The sequence below is a fragment of the Argiope bruennichi genome, chromosome X2, assembly GCF_947563725.1.
Source record: "Argiope bruennichi chromosome X2, qqArgBrue1.1, whole genome shotgun sequence".
In the NCBI taxonomy this organism is placed as follows: Eukaryota; Metazoa; Arthropoda; class Arachnida; order Araneae; family Araneidae; genus Argiope; species Argiope bruennichi.
The window spans coordinates 45213802-45227824 of NC_079163.1; the positions used below are offsets into that span (position 1 = coordinate 45213802).

A 14023-nucleotide genomic window follows, 5' to 3' on the forward strand; every position below is an offset into this window, starting at 1 on the left:
GTTTTTCGATTCTCACTCACATTTTCAGTTGAATTGTTCAATTCAAATTTAAATTATTTTCGCATTGATTGTCTTACATTTCATTTAGTAAGTCCTTTCGAAAAGGAATACAAAGGCACAATTTCATAGGTAATCTGAAGATACGTTACTATTAGAAAAAGAGTTCAAATTAAATTTTTCAAGTAGGAGGTTATTGAACAAATTTTTATACACATACTGAAAATTCATAATGAATTTTAAAAAAAAATTATTAATTTTTCATTAAAAAAGGCAGTGTTCTCTATTAAATTATTACATTTAAAAAATGTAAAGTAAAAATTTTTTAATATTTCTAAAATTTAAAAAAAATGTAAAATGCAAAATTTAAGAAAATTTTTACATTTAGTAAATTCAATACTCTATAAATAATCATTGATTTGTTGATGTGGAATTTTATATCATCTTCTCAGAATATGTGAAAAGAATCTGGAGCAAAAATAATATTAATTGTGAAAATTTTATTTTATCATACTGTTAATATTTAACTTTGTAAGTTTTAACAAATTCCAAAAGTCGCTTTTTTTGTGTGTGCGTGTGTGTGATGTCAGATATGGTAACAGTGTCAGGCAGAGTGACAGGTCCTGCTTCAGTCTTAATGTGTCATATCCTTAATTATATCACTACAATGTCGTGACATGTTGTCTAAGTTTTAATGCCGTCTATTCCGAATATGAAGAACGCTGTAAGCAAAATTTTTTGCTGTTATTTCAAGTTTTAAATTCAGAAGTCAATAAAGAAGCGACATTAAAAAAAATATACTTATTTCGGATACTGTGGATTAAATTAGTCCATTATTTAAGAAAAGTTTTACATTTAGTAAGTTCCATATTTTAGTAATAATCATTGATTTGTTTATGTGGAATTCATGTCATCTTCTCAGAATATGTGAAAAGAATCTGGAGCAAAATTAATATTAATAGTGAAAGTTTTCTCTTATCATTATTACCCGTGAATATTAAAATTTCTATATTTATACACATTCCAAAATTCTTTTTATGTTTTTTGTAGGTTGTATGTCTAATAAGAGGGAATGCCTTCGGTCTTACAAAGGTAATATAAATATTTAATATTTTCAGAAGTAACGTATGCAAGTAAGGCATGATTTTTCATGAAATATTATATATATCTGAAGATTTTACCAAAGTCGAAGAAGTGTTTTTTTCTTTTAGAAGAACAATTATTTTAGATCCAAAATACAATTGTTTTAATTTTCTTAATAAATTAATGTCTAACAACTTCTACACAATTTTGTATAGATATTTAGAAATTTTACCTACCATTTTCAGTAATGCCAAAAATTTCTCGTACAAGAATTTCTCGGTTTTTTTCGATGCTCACTTACATTTTCAGTTGAATGGTTCACTTCAATTTTAAATTATCTTCGCATTTATTGTCTTAAATTTCGTTTAGTAAGTCCTTTCGAAAAGGAATACAATGACAGATACTAAAAATTCATAATGAACTTAAAGAAAATCCTTAATTTTTCATAAAATAAAGGCAGCGCTCTCTATTAAATTATTACATTTTTTTGCTTATTTTCTAAAGTAATAATATCGCGACGATAAAAAGTAGAAAATTCCTTGCTTTAAGCTTTTTTGAAGAGAACTTTTGAGATATGAATCATGTGATGTCTGTCTTGCAGAATTCAAGAATTTACCTAAAAAATGTTCTCAAATGGATTAATTCATTAAATTTTAATGCATATTTGATGTTGCGCAGTCGAGAATAGTATTTTTCTGGAAAAAAATTTAGCAATCTCTTAGAATTTTTCTTACTGAGCAGTTAGCATAATAGGAAACATACACAGAGTTGATAAAAAAGATGAAATGTTTTTAACCTTCTATTTATTTTTATGTTTAAAAAAAGACAAATTAACATCACAAGAGTTTTTTTCAGAAATTGTTTAAATGTTACTTAATTTTTAATTATTTTAGTTATTAATGAACAAATAATCATCCTAATATATATATCAGTACAATTTTAATTGCACTTTTTTTTCAGCTAAAGCTAAGAAGAATTAAAGAAGCCTTTTGCAGCACCAAAATACAAATGGAGCCAGAAATTTCAAATAAAATTGAAGAAAATTTGTTTATTTAAGTGTCTGCGTCTCTTTTTTCATAAAATATTTATATATTTTAAGTTGTTATACTAATATCTGAGATATGGGAGTAAATTTTGTAAAGAATTTGGATTTTTGGGGCTTATAACTAAAAGAGATCTTGATTTTTAGAATTACTTGCATCTGAACCTTATTAATTTTATAAAGGTACAAATACACACACACACACATACACACACACACACAAAAAAAAAATTTTATTCTTGTATAAAGACAGCATTTTTCTTTCATAATGAATTATTTTCTAAATCAAAAAAAACTTGATAGGTTCAAATAAGATAAGAGATTTGTCCAGAATGTTATAAAAAATCATATTGAAACAGTGTTTCCGAAATTTGAAAAAGGGAAATTGAAAAATTATTAAGGATGAACACACCGAAGACAAGTGAATTTTTTTTGAAAGAAGGTTTAAAACATTGGGGAAAAACGAAACACTCTTCAAAAAGAAAAAAAAATTGCTTTAAATAAAATGAAAGATGGAATTAAGCAAAGGAACAATTGAAAGTAGTATAAGATTTTAACGTTTTTATCAAAGAAAACATGGACTTCAAGAACATTCTTTAACAAAAATCCAATTCTCTTAAGCTAGAGAAATTTAGCTTTCATTTTTCGCGATGTGATTCAAAAATAAAAGTATTTAAGAATTAGAAGAAAGAGGAATGAGTTGATATCTTTTTCAAATTATTCATTTAGAATTGACAAAGAATAAATGACTCCTTCAGAAGTTTTTTATATACTGAATTAATTTTATATACACTGAATTAATTAGAAAAACAGTCACTGCTAAAAATAAAGATGATTTCATATTTTTTCATCGATCATTATTCTTTAAACAGAGGTTCTAATGGAATTGTGAAATATAGGGAAAAATGGGGTATATGAACATAAGGAAGGTGTGGCCAGATTCTTTACCCTCTTTATTTTAACGTCATTTGTATTCTTTCAAGACTTCAACTCGCTTGTCGCATTGCTAGATTTGTCTAGGTGAAGTTTTTTCTGTTTACCTTACTATTAAACCGTTCCCAAATCTCGCCTTGCGTTTCTCAACATTTTTTTTTTTTTCTGCTGAAACAGTAAATTTTGAATTGAGAAAGAATTTATTTCTGTGAGCAAAATTTTTAATTTTTTCCGATTTTCTGGCTACCGAAGTAATAACATCTTACGTTTTGGCGTATTTATCCTTGAAAATGCTTATCATACAGTAACTTTTCTTTCCCACTTTATAAAATTAGTGATACTGCTTTTTCCGTTCAGGAGAATGAAGATTCAAATGTTTAGTTTTCTTCTGTGTCTTTCAACCTTTCTTAACTATTTAGCTATTATGTAAGAAAGAAGAGATTAACTTATTGTCGCAAAAATAAAAAAAACAATAATTCGATAAAAATGGCATGAATGAAAGATTATTTTGTTACAGATTTAACAATGACGTGATTTTGTGTTTTCGAAATTTGTCAGCATATTTTTCCTAAAATTTTATTCATTTTCCACAGCACGTTTGGGACGATTGTGCAATTGCTTTAGGAAATCATATCTATATTTTAAGGTTCGTGATATATTTTCTACATCACATTTAAACGCATAAATTGCTAGTTAACTTTTTCAGTAATTTTAATTATTGGTTTTGATACTAAATGGGGCCGAGATTTCTAGTTTAATCGTTACAGACATATTGGAGTCACCATTAACTATGACTAATCTATTTATTAAGAAAAGTAAAACATATTGCTAATTGTGTTCCAATCATCGCATTAAAATAACAATGCTGAAGTAATATTTTGTTTTTAATAGAAGGATTCTAATTTCTCGCTCATCTCCTTACTGCAAGGAAACTGTTGCTTCAGGGCAGTTGAGCATTTGGCAGCATATGATTTTAAGATGCAAAAAAATTAAATGAAAAGATGAAATAAATATCGAACTTTACAGAAACACTTCAGTACACCATTATTAAACTTTTTTGTTGTAATTAAATTCTAGAGATCTATATAATTAAATATAAACACTAACTAAGAAGTAGATTCTATTTGCATCATTTCTCAAATGTATGCTCATTATAAATGTATGTATGAATTAATTAAAACAAAATTTGTTGAAAAAATAATTGCAAATTAGTATTCGTTAATAAATGAAACTGTCAAGCTTTTCAATTTTGAAATGAACGATGGACTACTTTTGCTTTTCTAAAATCCATGTCACAGTTATAAATACTTAATCATTTCTTTCATTTATAATAGTATACATTACTTGAAATGATTATGATGAATTGGAATATAAAAAATACATTCTCGGTTTTTTTTTGTACATAAAAAATTTTACAATTCCTTTTATACCCGAAAAAGTGTCACCCACCCTCTTAGTCAATTATTTCTATTTTTCAAGAATTGAATGAAAAAACACCCAATTTCTTTTTTTAAAAAATATATATATCAAAAATTACATATATTTATAAACATGTTTATAGATATATATAATTTATACTATATATAATATATATAAATTGCTATGCAGTACGGCTAAAAAATCATTCTAGCCATTCTTCAGATCAGATGACTGGAACTAGATTTACCAAATCTGGTGAGTAGTTACTTCTTAGGTAATTTGGTGTTCATTAAAAAAAGGATTTAAAATATTTCAAATTAAAATTTAATCAAAATTTTTACATGTTTCCTTAACAACTTCTGAGAATATATTATAACACAGAAATTTTTTTTCACTTGTTAAAAAAACGAATTTCTCAATATTATAAATTCCATTTCCGCATAGTATTGTTTACTAATTTTGATAAATTTTTTGAAAAATATTGTATTAAGTGCATTTTACTACAGTATCTTTTATTGCCTTAGTTATTGTATATATACTCATGTGTGTTGGTACGATATTAAAATCTTTGTTTTGTTAATACGTTGTCACTACAATAGAATTGAGTGTAAATATTAAGAATAAAACAAATATAGATGAATCATGTCTAATAACATTAAATCATGTTTCAGAGGAGAGGCTTTAATTTTCTTTGAATTTTTTCTTTATAAACACGAAATTAATTTGCATTTAAATCCACAAGAATAGATTATTAAAATTCATATTATCATTCTTTTCCTTCACTAGATAGAAGAAATTTTGATTTCACCAATAGATCATTGTAACATTGCCATTCGCCTGAGTGAGAAAAATCTTAATCGTTTGATTCTGTTGAAAATCATTGTCTGTGAAATGCTAAGTGTGTTTCAAATAAAACTGATTATAGGAAGGAAAGATATAAGTATATTAATATATGCTTTCTTTTAATAATATTAGAAACTGAAAGATTTGTATCTGAAATTTACGATGAGGGTAGAACTTTTTCAGTAATATTTTCGTTAATTATTGCCAAAACAGAACGAAATTTTACTTGAATTTAGATTTTAATCTCAACAGATGCATGCATATTATTTCTAATTGTTAGTAAAGGAAATACGAAATTTTACGTGAATTTAGATTTCAATCTTCACAGATGCATACATATTTTCTAATTGTTAGTAAAGGAAATACGAAATTCTACGTGAATTTAGATTTCAATCTCCACAGATGCATACATATTTTCTAATTGTTAGTAAAGGAAATAATATCATGTAAGGCAAAATCAATCGTAAGTGCTAAAAAAAATTAAATGCGACAAATACTGATAAGTTTTTACTTATCGTGACATTTGATTTGCATGTTTCAAATGCGGTGCTTAAAACGGTTGAACATTTATGACGCAACAGGTGTCCTGCTCGTGGAATTTCTCTAAGGGAAGGGATGATTTCATTCTGTTTCGGTCAACAAAATTTATCCCAAAATCAGAAGTACTGAAATTTCCTTCCTAACCGGGCTCAGAAAGTTAAACTTTTCTAATGTATAATATGAAATTGAGTTTGAAATTAGCATATTACTGCAATGAAACATTTGCTAGATAACATTTTAGAAAGTTTAATAAACTTCAGGAAGACATTATTTGTTTGGACATCTGAAAGAGACTAAGATGAATCATTTTTTAAAGGCAATTCACAATTTAGGATCAATCATTTTCTTTAAAATACACCTTCGGAGCTTATTAACCAGTTTCTCTTTCTGAAATTGTTAGAGCCATTCAGACCTGCATTTTAACATGCTTCCAGGAGACCCTAAAAAGGACAGCAGAAACTGGGAAATATATAAAATTCAGCTTGTAAACAATAGAAATTTTTTTCTTTTAATACTAATAATTACAAAATAATTTGGATCGTGCGTTTTGCTTTGAGAATGATTTGAATCCCATTTTCGTCCAGTTTTTTTTTCTTTCAAATTATTTTTTGCCATTGATAGGCTATTCAGAACAGAAGGTGCTTTCAACTATCAAGGTGGCATTTTCCTCATATCCAAATTGTGTCTTTCAGAGTATGCTGAAAGTCGGCAAACTGAAATGGAACTGAAACCAGTGATTTATGCATTTTTATCTTTCTTAATATTCTATAAAGTGCCGAAAGGAGGTAACCGAGTAGCCGTTACTGTCACAGTTAATCGCAGATATTTTCCCACCTCAAAGAACTCCTTTCTTTTTAATGGGTTTTATTGCAGAGTTGACCTGGCCAGAATGACATAGAATATTGACATAGTTTGATATTAGTAATATTTAAATAATATGTCTATTTATTAAAAGAAAATTTAAATTCATATATAGAAAAATATATATATAATATTCTTCAGAATATACCGGGATATTATATTGAATTTTGAAAATATTGATTATAAAAAACTGTATTAAAATGACTCATAAAAATGCTGAACTCCTTCAGTTATTCAGAGAAAAACGTACAACGTTGGCTACATCAATTAATAAAAATTATTTATTAATTGATAATAAATAATTTAATAAATAATTTCTGAGAGCAAATAAGAAAAAAACGTTGCTGAAAAGCTGCATATAGAACAATTGAATGATAAAAGAAAATCTCTGAAAGAGGTAGATTCGGATTTTGAAAATTTATGAATTTCCAAGGATCTAGATTTTAAAAAATTAGAACCCAGTGAAGAATACCGTGAAAAAATAATCACGCGGAGATTCTAAGCAAACAAATATTAACAAAATCTGGGAAAAAAACTGAGTATTCGCAAATTGCAAATCTCCTTTTCCTTTCTACCTCAAACCGATCAACTCTAGTCGTATATCAGTCATCAAATTCTCGATGTTAAATCACCGAAAATTACTATACTTAAATTTTATGGAATTATAAGAGAAGAATATAAGTAACAGTCTCGAAGTTCCATGAAATATCGACATATAATAATAAATCCTCAGATGAAGTCTAAAAGACTTAATATCATAAAATTATTTAAAACAATTATCAATTTAATTACAGAGCGGTTAAAATCACGATGAAGCTGTTACTCTGCTGGAACAAAGAATTAGTAAAGAAGAAACTTTGATAAATATGGATATGAATCAGTTACTTGAAATTCGCTGTCTTTAGCATTCTAGTGACGTAACAAGTTTCCCACAGCTCGTCAATAAAAAAACGTATTCATATTAGAAGTTTAGAATCACTAGGAATTAGGTAAGATACTTTTAGCTATTTATTATCCTCTGCGATTAAGTCACTCATGAGCTATTTAGTATTTGAATTCGCAGAATATTCAATAGCGATGATCCTTCAGTGATTTACTGAATTTTCCGAAAAAGCAATTAATAATGAAAGGAAAGATAAGAGTTTTCTCTTGTACGATAGAATAACGCCACGCAATATTAGGAATTCAAAATGGCTAATAAAAAAAAAAAAAAATAAAAAAAAAAAAAATTGAGCGCGAGTGAATAAGAAATCCATCTGCAAGTCGGTGATGTGTTTATGACCATTCTTCAAAGCCTTAAGTTATATCTTTTCTGTGATGAAACATCTTATTTAAGAAAAAAAAATGTGTTCATGGGAGAAGCAGGCCATTTGTAAAGTGGAAATCCATGCTAGTTCATTCGACCACTTCTAAAGCTGAAATTCATACTAGCTAAAAGTTTTTGTTTCTGTTATATTACGTCCATGCATGCGAGTTCTTTTCGTCGAGCAAAAGGCCAATGTACAATCTTTGGATCTGGAACTTAATGCATTATGAAGAAAATCAAAACTTTAGCAAAGAGGAGCTGGTGTATTGAAAGCACAGCACTTTCAAAAAATTGTTATTTCAGGTATGTTTATCTTCAAAACTTTATTGTTTACTCTGAAAGAAATAATCTGAAATACTTTATAAGAGTGATTATAATATTAAATTTACTACGAAAAAGAAGAAATGTAAGAGATTAGAAGTAGAATCTACGATTCACGATTGATTCGATGAAATTGAACATGCCGAAAATCATAAAAATCATGTAATTTAACTGTCGAATCTGGATGGAAGTTATAACTGTGAGTTACAGGACTCATACGAAAAAGGAATTAATGCTTCCTAACCTAAAACAAATGATGCTCAATGACTGAACTAATTCCGTTCTTTGTGAATATTGTGTATGAATATCAGTTTATGTATATATATATAAATTGCTTTATGCTTCTGAAAATTTAAATTTTCAGTTTTTATTTGTTTAAAACCAAATTGTCATAAAATAATTTATAAAGTGGATGTCAAATTAATAAAGCTTTCAATTTTTTTTTATTTAAATTTTTAATTTTTAATCAGCGAGGCTTCTGGTTTTGTTTGGTAATATTTAATTGTAATCGAGACAAACTGTACTCGTTTCCCACTTCCCTTCAATTAGCATTCTTTGTGCTGACGTATTTGTCTACTATTTGAGTTTTGTCTATATACGTGTATCTGTGAGTAATCATTTACTGTTTATATATATTCATTTTAAAACTGTATATTAAGGCATAATGTTAATTATATTTTAATATTTTAAAAGTGTTTATTATGGCGAATTGGAATTGTCATTCTCACCCGTTATTTTTTTATTCAATCTTTCATTTTAATATTGGCATAACTTGGGGTGTGATAGGCAAGGTCTGGGCACTATTACAATGGAACGAAAAATTCATTATTGAATAAATTGCATTTAAGTGTATTTTATAATGCTTTTGGAGTTATATTTTTAGAAATTTTTTATTCACAAAAGGCTTAAAAATTAAAATGGATCCAAATGGGTGTGGGAGAGACCATGTGCGATATACTAACATTATTACAATCTAGGAACCAATTCAAACTTGTTTTTTCAAAACAAAATCTCAAGTACTAATTAAATGCATTTTATTTTACATAGATTTGATAACCCAAACTCCATCTGTGGATTCCAATCTATTAAAATACTTTTCAAATGTTTGTCTCGCAATTAATTAAAACTTAAATTTTAATTAATTAAAATAAGCGAAATTGTGGTGTTAGTCATGATAACTTATGAAAATATTATTGATCAAAATAATATTTAACACATCTTAAAATTCCGAAAATTACCTTTTTAATGATGTAAATTTCTAAGAAAATATTTGTCTCGCAATTAATTAAAACTTAAATTTTAATTAATTAAAATAACCGAAATTGCGGTGTTAGTCATGATAACTTATAAAAATATTATCGATCAAAAATAATATTAAACACATTTTAAAATTCCGGAAATTACCGTATTAATGATACAAATTTCTAAGGAATGTTATTGAGCAATTTTACTATAATTTTTGCAAACTTTTAAAAATTTATAAATATTCTTGACAATATTAATTTTTTTGTTGAAATTAGCTAAGCCAATTTGTAGTTTCATTAAATCATTGCATCACATGCTTATCCCCATTAGAAAAAAAATTATAATATTTCCAATACATTTTTAATCAAAAATAATACTTTACTCTTTGGTTAAATAAAGGTAATAACCAATTTGCAGTTTCATTAAATCATTAAATTATATGTTTCTCTTCATTAGAAAAAATATATATAATAATTCTAATATATTTTAATCAAAAATTTTAATTTACTCTTTGGTTATGTAAATTAGTATGTGGTTTAATAGCATAAGGATAATTCATTCTCTTTCACTCCATAAACATGCATGTGTTTCAAGTATTATGTTATTTTGAATTAAAGATTAAATTTGTCATAAGATATTTATTTATTGTACATGCATTAATTAGAAAATTTTCATATCTTCAAAAGCTACAAATATTTTTAATAGTGCATTTTTTTAGATAATGACAATTCCCCTTATTATAAAAGTTAATTATGCCTTATTAATATATGAGATAATGATTATTAATAAGATATAAGAGTTAATTATACATCATTAATAATTAACTCTTAATAAAGTATAATCAATAATAATGTATTATTAATTAAATATTACTAGGAGTTGATTATTTATATTCTTTATATTTGTTATATAAATAGACTGAATGTGTAATTTCTAATCATTTATTTAAGGCAACTAGTGTAATAATCATTAGAATCATGTATTGCGTTTAAAGGCCAAAAAATCATTACAATTAGATATAATTTCTTTGTTTCAAAATTCAGCATTTTTGAACATTAAATAGTTTTTGAGCTCTAGAGGTGCTTTTTTACTGTGCAAATTATTATAAGCAAATGATAATCTGCAATAATTCAGAATTAAAAGTGATTATATGTATTTCAGTATTATATTTCATAAGTGATGTGTTTTGTGTGTAGATGAATGATTTAGATGAATGTTTTGACTTTTTCCAGATATATTTAATTGTGCATTTCATAAAATGAAAATTATATCTGTTGCAATTAATTTGTTATTCAATCGTGTGTATAATCAATAATAATGTATTATTAATTAAATATTACTAGGAGTTGATTATTTATATTCTTTATATTTGTTATATAAATAGACTGAAGGTGTAATTTCTAATCATTTATTTAAGGCAACTAGTGTAATAATCATTAGAATCATGTATTGCGTTTAAAGGCCAAAAAATCATTACAATTAGATATAATTTTTTTGTTTCAAAATTCAGCATTTTTGGATATTAAATAGTTTTTGAGCTCTAGAGGTGCTTTTTTACTGTGCAAATTATTATAAGCAAATGATAATCTGCAATAATTCAGAATTAAAAGTGATTATATGTATTTCAGTATTATATTTCATAAGTGTTGTGTTTTTTGTGTAGATGAATGATTTAGATGAATGTTTTGACTTTTTCCAGATATATTTAATTGTGCATTTCATAAAATGAAAATTATATCTGTTGCAATTAATTTGTTATTCAATCGTGTGTATAATCAATAATAATGTATTATTAATTAAATATTACTAGGAGTTGATTATTTATATTCTTTATATTTGTTATATAAATAGACTGAAGGTGTAATTTCTAATCATTTATTTAAGGCAACTAGTGTAATAATCATTAGAATCATGTATTGCGTTTAAAGGCCAAAAAATCATTACAATTAGATATAATTTTTTTGTTTCAAAATTCAGCATTTTTGGATATTAAATAGTTTTTGAGCTCTAGAGGTGCTTTTTTACTGTGCAAATTATTATAAGCAAATGATAATCTGCAATAATTCAGAATTAAAAGTGATTATATGTATTTCAGTATTATATTTCATAAGTGTTGTGTTTTTTGTGTAGATGAATGATTTAGATGAATGTTTTGACTTTTTCCAGATATATTTAATTGTGCATTTCTTAAAATGAAAATTATATCTGTTGCAATTAATTTGTTATTCAATCGTGTGTATAATCAATAATAATGTATTATTAATTAAATATTACTAGGAGTTGATTATTTATATTCTTTATATTTGTTATATAAATAGACTGAAGGTGTAATTTCTAATCATTTATTTAAGGCAACTTGTGTAATAATCATTAGAATCATGTATTGCATTTAAAGGCCACAAAATCATTACATTTATTAGATATAATTTTTTTTCATTCAAAATTCAGTATTTTTTGAAATTAAACAGTTTATGAATGCTGGAGGTGCTTTTTTACTGTGCAAATTATTATAAGCTAATAATAATCTGCAATAATTCAGAATTATATGTGATTATATTTATTTCAGAATTATATTTTTTATGTGATGTGTTTTAGATGATTGTTTTGACATTTTCTGAATTTTTTTTCCAGATATATTTAACTGTGCATTTCATAAAATGAAAATTTCGTTCAGTTTCAGGATAAAGATACCTGCAGCAATCAATTTGTTTCTCAATTGTGTGCTATAATTTGCTTAAATATGTAACTTAAAACTGGCTAACTATTTCTAATTATTTTAATTCAAGTTAAATTCCAATTTGACTAATAACTTCATTAAAACTAGATTGAACATGGACTTTCTTATCCCTTATTAAAGGCAATTACTGTAATAATCATTAGAATCTTATGATTTTAAAGGTAAAAAAATCATTACATTTATTAAATACATTTTTTCATCCAAAATTGAACATTTTTGGATATATAACAGTTTATGCATGCTAGAATTTTTTTTACTGTTGCGATTATTACAACAAAATGATAAGCTACAACAATTCAGAATTAAATTTGATTATATATAATTCAGAATTATATTTGATATGTGATGTGTTTTTTTGTGTGAAAGAAGGATTTGGATGATTATATTGACTTTTTCTTATTCTTTTTTCTAGATATTTATTTAATTGTCATTTTATAAAATGAAATTGTTTTTTTAGTTTTAGGGTAAAAATATCTGCTGCAATTAATTTATTATTCAGTTGTGTGCTAAAATTTGCTTAAATGTATACCTTAAAACTGACATTTAATATAAATTAAATTCCAGCTTGACCAAAATAATAAATACTCATAATTAATGCTCATATTTTCCAAAAATTCTTTCGGAATTAAGCATTTTTAATAGTTAAGTGCAATGATTTAAATCATTAAATTCAATAGCAAAAACATTCAGTTCTTTTTTTTTTTTTTTTTTTTTTGCATAGGTATTAACAAAACTTAGTTCAAACGGTTTTGTATGTGTGTGTGTGTGTGTGTGTGTGTGTGTGTGTGTGTGTGTGTGTGTGTGTGTGTGTGTGTTTGTGTGTATACTGTTGGTCTGAGGCCTGTCAGCAGATACAAAACTTCTACTCAATATTCAATTCTCTAAAAAAATTTATTTATATATTTATTTTTCAGATAAATGGATTGGAAGGATGATCTCGAAAAGGCTTACACTACACGGGAGAAACTCCTAACAGAAATACGACTTGCTGCAGAACTAACTCGGAGTAATAATTTATTATTTCTTGTACATATCATACATATTTCGCAAACTTGCTTTGAATTCGGATTTCACATGTTTTACAACTATGAAAGATAATATAGGTCAATTCCCTAACCCAAAATAACAAATAGTTCATACTGAATTTCAAAATTTACAAAATACTTTTTAAAGAATTTTATGATATTTATAAAACTATAACGAAGCAAAAATTTTATTGCCGACTATTTTGGTTGCTTTTGCAATATAATAATCGGAATTCCGGCTTTGGAAATAGTTATCTGCCACTCAGCTGAGGGTGACCGCATGCGAGAAAAATTGAAAGGTTATTAGCTTAGTTTCAGAATAAAAATAATAATAAAAAAAACCCTCCCTAGTAATTATAGAATTTTAGATAAAATTGTTTTTTACATGTTGAAATTGGTAATCACAGTATGAAGAAAAATGCTGGGAATTAATTAAATCTGTATTAAACAAATTAAAGTACAATTAATTACTGATTTATAATATATTGAATTATTAATTATTTATTTAAATGGTTATGATATATAGATATTCTTGATAGATATGTAAAATAATAATTTTAATGTTATATTAGTTCAAGGTTTTTCATTATCTTACAATCTAACTTAATTATAAATGCTTTTATTTGTAAGTAATAAAATCATTAACTAATAATCATGGTTAATTTTTCAAG

At 25.7% G+C, this 14023-nt stretch overlaps 1 protein-coding gene across 1 annotated transcript in view; it reads left to right on the plus strand.

The window, feature by feature from the left end:
- The window catches only part of LOC129959731 (fibrous sheath CABYR-binding protein-like), a 37233-nt gene that overhangs the window by 13109 nt on the left and 10101 nt on the right, over positions 1-14023 (plus strand). The gene's annotated exons all lie outside the window — the stretch shown is intronic.